Below are 6483 nucleotides of genomic sequence, written 5' to 3' on the forward strand. Positions count from 1 at the left end.
TCTTGTGGTCAGAAAAAGTCGTCATCACGTGGTTGCACTTGGCCACCTTAATCCCTTCAGACATAAAAACATAGTCAATTCGGGAAACACTACGTCCACTATCTGATATGTATGTGAACTTATCACTTGGCCCAACCATCAGACCAGCATCCGTGTAGCGTAAATCCTGCACAATCTGATTTAAAATATTAGACGTAACATCAGTCCTACCTTCCGTAGAGCTCTTACGATCTTTTGCGGATCTGACACAATTAAAATCTCCAGCCACTATAGTGAAGTCTCTGCCTGGTAAAAACAACTTTAGAGACTCCAAAAACCCAACTCTTGCTTGTTTATCAGCAGGGGCATAAACATTAAAAACCCGTACCCGCTGACCTAAAAAATCCACTAATAAAAACAAACATCTCCCAGGTATGATTACTTTAAACTCTAAAACCTTTAGACTGGAATTACACAGTAAAATGCCCACCCCTTCATTCCTGTTTTCTGAGCATGGGGACCAAAAAGATTGCCCCTTATTCCACTCACTCTCATGCGGGGCAGATTTAATTACACATTCCTGCAGACAGACAATATCTGCATTCACACTCTCAATGTACTCCAGTATCCCTGCTCTCCTACAAGCAGAACCAATCCCTCGTACATTCAGAGAAGCAACACACAACGCCATCATAACAACAGGAAAAAATCTCCACCATACCCGATCCATCATGAACCAGGAGAAAACCCACTCCTGCCACCCACTTTTCTACGTATATCAGGCGACTCAGAACTCGAGTCCCTGTTAGAATAACCTGGTCTTAGGGAGACTGGATCTTCCTGCCCCCCAGACCAACACCCCTCCACCTTACTTCTTTTAATCACGGAGGCATAACTCTCCTCCTTGCCATCATCTTCCTCCTCATTTTCACTCCAATCACTGTTAACCCTATCACGCTGCTGAGGGGTTATAGTTCCATCCGAATCAGAATCCTCCTCCTCCAAAACCTCCATTTCCTCACCCCCATCTCTTCCCAAAACAGGATTCACTGACTCCGCCATATTAGACAAATCCATCCCATCACCCGGGCCATGCACATCAGCTACTTTGTTTATTACTTCCAGCCCCTCCCTCAAACCAACTTTCTTCTGGCTCCGCCCCTTTTCCTCCATCTTGGGCACCGCATGGTCTCTTCCCCTACCACCATCTTGTTTTTGGCTTTCCCCCTCTGAGTCTGAGCCTTCGCCCTCCTCCCCACTTTCCTGCCGAGTCTTCTTCTGCCTCTCTTCAGCGTCCACCTGTGACCTAGGAATCTGAGCCCACAATCTACATTTCCTTGCAAGGTGATCTGCATGTCCACACAAATCACACACCTTATTCATTGGGCAACCACTTGCAACATGCCCAGATTTCCCACAACCTCTACAAACATCACCTTGCACTGGACAATCTTTCTGAACATGTCCAAACTCATGACACTTCCTACAATATTCCATCTGTCCATTATAAAAACAAAATCCCCTTTCTCCTCCGATAGAAAACTGTGCAGGAATGCTCTTGGCACCCCCAATAGCTCTATCATCCGGTCTCAGTTTTACAACATATCTCCTCTTGCCATTTAGATAATTGTATTTGTTCTTCATTCTTCCCAAAAATTTAACCTCACTACAATACCGAGCTAAAAAATTGGAAACAGTCTCATCCGGAACTTTAGGGTTATACATGTGCACAACCACATACTTATATGTCTGCTGGAACAGAGGTTCCAGTGCAATAAACTCTAGGCATTTCAATTCCTTTTCTTCCTTCATTCGTACCAACTCCATGTAGACTCTCTGGCAAATACTCAAAGAAACAAAAGTGATATCATAAATTCCTTGTTTCTGAAAATCCTGCAGTGCCAATACATCCGTTACCTTCAAGCCATTAATGTTCTTCAAGACATCAACGCAAACTTGGTCCAAACCGATTTCTCCTTCATGACCTGCAGCCACCTTCAGACGGACCGAGTCCTCTAATCCACGTGTTTTCTCCACCATTTTTACAGCAGATAAACACAATCGCCGCTCAATCGCACACTAGGGCCCCACAAGGGGGAACCCCAGTCACAACTGCCCTCCAAACAACACCAGCAGCAGAAAACCACCACTGATCTTGCCAAAAGGCCGAGAAGCGATAACCAGAATTGGTTTCAAACTACGGAGCCACCCAAGGATCCTGAAAAGTCCATTTGTGGAGATGAGCTCCTGGACTCCCGTTAAGAAGACATGTTGTCAACCTCTAGATCCCTTACATGCCTGCACTTTTCGGCTTGCTGCTGCTGCAATCCACGCGTTTTAGATCTGCATAACTCCACCTCTTTAAACACAGCACCTTCACCCCCTGCTGTTCCCACCCGCCTCAACACCGTTGGAAGGGAGGAGAACCAATTAAGGCGGGGGGTGGGGTGGAACGAGCAGCTGTCTACCCTTAGCAGGAGGGCTGCTGATTACATACCTCTCCTGCTGCTGCTGCTGCTGGCTGTCCAGCAGCAGACTGAAGGTGGCTGCTGCTGTGCACAGGTATATAAAGGCTCAGAGCCTATTATGACACGCGCAGCCAGCGTTCCATTGCCACATTCCATCTACTGCAGGCAGGATACCTGGCTGGCTGAATGTCGCTGAGAAGCTCACAGAGACCGCCATAAGCAACAGTTTAACAGAATGCCACAGACTAATCAACCAACCTTTTTGGGTTGGGTTCTCTTTTATAGTCTGCAGGCATTAAATGAAAGAAGTCAGTGTTCCAGCAGAGGGAGACAACGTTTCAGAAAAGGCATTGTAGCAAACCAAAAAAGAAATTTTAAGCGCAGCAGAGTAACCAGCGCACATACCTGTTAGCTCAGGTGAGTTTAAAAGGCTGCTGTTGATAACAAGGGCATTTGCTAAATAGATGGTGTGTGTGCAACAATATACTGAAAGGTCAATTATATTGTGCAGCTTATCTCACCACCTGTAGTTATTTAGGTGAAAGCTCCAAAATGCTTGCCTAATATGTCTGTTTATCCAAAAGGAAGTAAAAAGGGAGAGCTAGAAAGATAGCATTGCATTACATTACATGGCAATGCAATGCACAGTTGCTGAAGTTGAACCAAAATGAGCTTGTAATCTGGCTTCTGCAACTTTGAACATGAAAAATCCAATGAGGAGAAGAAAAGCAAAGCCAAAGAGTCCATCCCAAAATCCGACAAACAAGCAAAATGAACAAAAAACATTGAATTCAATTCTTTCTGATTTTAGAAACTGCATTAAAGAAGGGGTGCACCGGTCCTGGAGATACTGCAATACCAGGTCAATGCGTGGAGTGGACAGAGCAAGCTCTTTTTCCATCTCCCTGTTCTAAAAATCCTTTTAATATATGGTCCCCAGATAGGGGACGTATCAGATATTAAACTGATAAGAACAGATTTTTTTTTTTTTTTTTAAGCCCGAATTAGTGTACAAAACCCGAGTGCGCTTAAAAAAGTGACAAGTGCCACAAAAAAAGTGCACTAGGATGCTGGTATTCTTGAAACCCTCTCCAAAAGGAGAAGGGTCCCCCAAACCATTCCCCGTCCCTCCGAGCCAGAAGGCCACAGCGAGGAACAGGGACAAATAGCCACCTCCAGCCGGAGCCAGAAGCGACCCAATCTTACCCCCAATACCTGCCCGAGTTCTCACCCGAGCAAGGCACTGGGAGCCAAAGACTGTGCTCCCCTCCCGGAAGAGGGGAGCCAACAACGTTCTCCTCCCGAAAGAGGAGAGCCAGGGGGGTTCAGGGGGGAGCGGAACCTGATGGCCACACACTCCCCCCCTAGACCTGCCAAGAGAGGAACCCGTAAGGGAACCGCATCCCGACAAAATCCTAGTAAGGACGTGGACACACGTGAAAAAGTGGACACACAGTGACAAAAAAAATTAAATAAATAGTGAAGGTTTCACAGTATAATACTGCCCGGACCTTCAACCGGGAATTGAAAAATTCCCCATCCTAAGGCCAGAAGGCCCGGAATAAGGGTGTGTGTGAAGAAAGAAATATTGAAGTGCTAGTGCAAATGTGCCATAAACTCAAGTGGGGTTCCCAATCCCAGTGAGTTAAGGCACCCCAGGGTCACCACTCCTGGGGCACTTCACACTTCGGGCTTTCGATCTTCCCCGGCCCAATGGCATCGATCCTGGGGGGCCATGCTTTCCACCAGATGACTATATTAGCCAACTGGCGTACTAACAAGCGCCTAAGCCCCAGTGTGCATAATGTATCAATCTACTAGGGCGGCCAACATCCAAAACCGCCTTTTCGAAAGATACTACACTTGATCTTAGCCAAAAGGCCGAGAAGCGATAACCAGAATTGGTTTCAAACTACGGAGCCACCCAAGGATCCTGAAAAGTCCATTTGTGGAGATGAGCTCCTGGACTCCCGTTAAGAAGATATGTTGTCAACCTCTAGATCCCTTACATGCCTGCACTTTTCAGCTTGCTGCTGCTGCAATCCACACGTTTTAGATCTGCATAACTCCACCTCTTTAAACACAGCACCTTCACCCCCTGCTGTTCCCACCCGCCTCAACACCGTTGGAAGGGAGGAGAACCAATTAAGGCGGGGGGTGGGGTGGAACGAGCAGCTGTCTACCCTTAGCAGGAGGGCTGCTGATTACATACCTCTCCTGCTGCTGCTGCTGCTGGCTGTCCAGCAGCAGACTGAAGGTGGCTGCTGCTGTGCACAGGTATATAAAGGCTCAGAGCCTATTATGACACGCGCAGCCAGCGTTCCATTGCCACATTCCATCTACTGCAGGCAGGATACCTGGCTGGCTGAATGTCGCTGAGAAGCTCACAGAGACCGCCATAAGCAACAGTTTAACAGAATGCCACAGACTAATCAACCAAACTTTTTGGGTTGGGTTCTCTTTTATAGTCTGCAGGCATTAAATGAAAGAAGTCAGTGTTCCAGCAGAGGGAGACAACGTTTCAGAAAAGGCATTGTAGCAAACCAAAAAAGAAATTTTAAGCGCAGCAGAGTAACCAGCGCACATACCTGTTAGCTCAGGTGAGTTTAAAAGGCTGCTGTTGATAACAAGGGCATTTGCTAAATAGATGGTGTGTGTGCAACAATATACTGAAAGGTCAATTATATTGTGCAGCTTATCTCACCACCTGTAGTTATTTAGGTGAAAGCTCCAAAATGCTTGCCTAATATGTCTGTTTATCCAAAAGGAAGTAAAAAGGGAGAGCTACAAAGATAGCATTGCATTACATTACATGGCAATGCAATGCACAGTTGCTGAAGTTGAACCAAAATGAGCTTGTAATCTGGCTTCTGCAACTTTGAACATGAAAAATCCAATGAGGAGAAGAAAAGCAAAGCCAAAGAGTCCATCCCAAAATCCGACAAACAAGCAAAATGAACAAAAAACATTGAATTCAATTCTTTCTGATTTTAGAAACTGCATTAAAGAAGGGGTGCACCGGTCCTGGAGATACTGCAATACCAGGTCAATGCGTGGAGTGGACAGAGCAAGCTCTTTTTCCATCTCCCTGTTCTAAAAATCCATTTAATATATGGTCCCCAGATAGGGGACGTATCAGATATTAAACTGATAAGAACAGATTTTTTTTTTTTTTTTTTTTTTTTAAACCATTCAGGTTGTTGTAAACAACAGTATGAAAGTCCGCCAAAACCTTCAAATAGTTGCTCAACTATAACTCATCATCATGGTTAATCTTTATTCTTTTTATAAATTTATGTTTCCAAAATCAGAGTTAGTAAATTTGTGCTATATTACTCTCATGAAGGTACATAAAATTACTGGTACTTTACCAGATGACGCCATTTCATGACCTTCCAAATGCCCTCAGCGTCCAATCCACCACCTCTACTCTTGTCCCATTTATATATAAGGTACAACCTAGATAGAATTAACCGAATACAGTCATTAATAGGTACAGTTTTTCTTTTGAACAAAGCCAGGTTTCTCACATCCCAAAGGCTTTCCATGACACACACCATTATTAACCACAAAATCCTTTCATTCACCTTTCCACATGCACCAATACCAAACATAGCCACTCTCCAGTTAATATAACTCACACCTGCTAATTCCTTACATAGACCACCCACGCCTTTCCACACACTATATGCATAATCACAATCCCACATCACATGTCTCACAGTCTCACTCGCTCCACACCCTTCTCTTGGACATACATTCGTTCTGATCAAATCTCTTCTCTTTTGCACATCTCTCACAGGCAGTATATCATGCAAAGCCATCCACACCACATCCTTCTGTTTATTCGACATACCATTCGTACCCAATTTTTCCCATGCATCCGCCACTTCATTAAATCTTAAATCATTAATATTACATTCAATCTCATTTGCTCTCATTTTTCCCATCACCGCTTTTGGTTTCTCAAACTCACACATAGACACAGCCAGCAAATCATTCTTTCTAACAAACCTTTCAATCACCTCATACCACA

At 44.8% G+C, this 6483-nt stretch overlaps 1 non-coding gene and 2 pseudogenes across 1 annotated transcript; all 3 read right to left on the minus strand.

The window, feature by feature from the left end:
- Nucleotides 1-3272: 3272 nt before the first annotated feature.
- LOC141246426 (U2 spliceosomal RNA) lies at nt 3273-3470 on the minus strand. Its single transcript, XR_012310018.1, has one exon. It is a non-coding gene; the product is annotated as a U2 spliceosomal RNA (small nuclear RNA).
- Nucleotides 3471-4248: 778 nt separating this feature from the next.
- LOC141246376 (U2 spliceosomal RNA) lies at nt 4249-4340 on the minus strand (annotated as a pseudogene).
- Nucleotides 4341-5455: 1115 nt separating this feature from the next.
- Nucleotides 5456-5661, minus strand: LOC141246420 (U2 spliceosomal RNA; annotated as a pseudogene).
- Between the last annotated feature and the right edge of the window lie 822 nt (nt 5662-6483).

Source organism: Phyllobates terribilis, unplaced genomic scaffold (genome assembly GCF_046119375.1).
Source record: "Phyllobates terribilis strain yellow unplaced genomic scaffold, ASM4611937v1 Scaffold_2549__1_contigs__length_124670, whole genome shotgun sequence".
NCBI lineage: Eukaryota > Metazoa > Chordata > Amphibia > Anura > Dendrobatidae > Phyllobates > Phyllobates terribilis.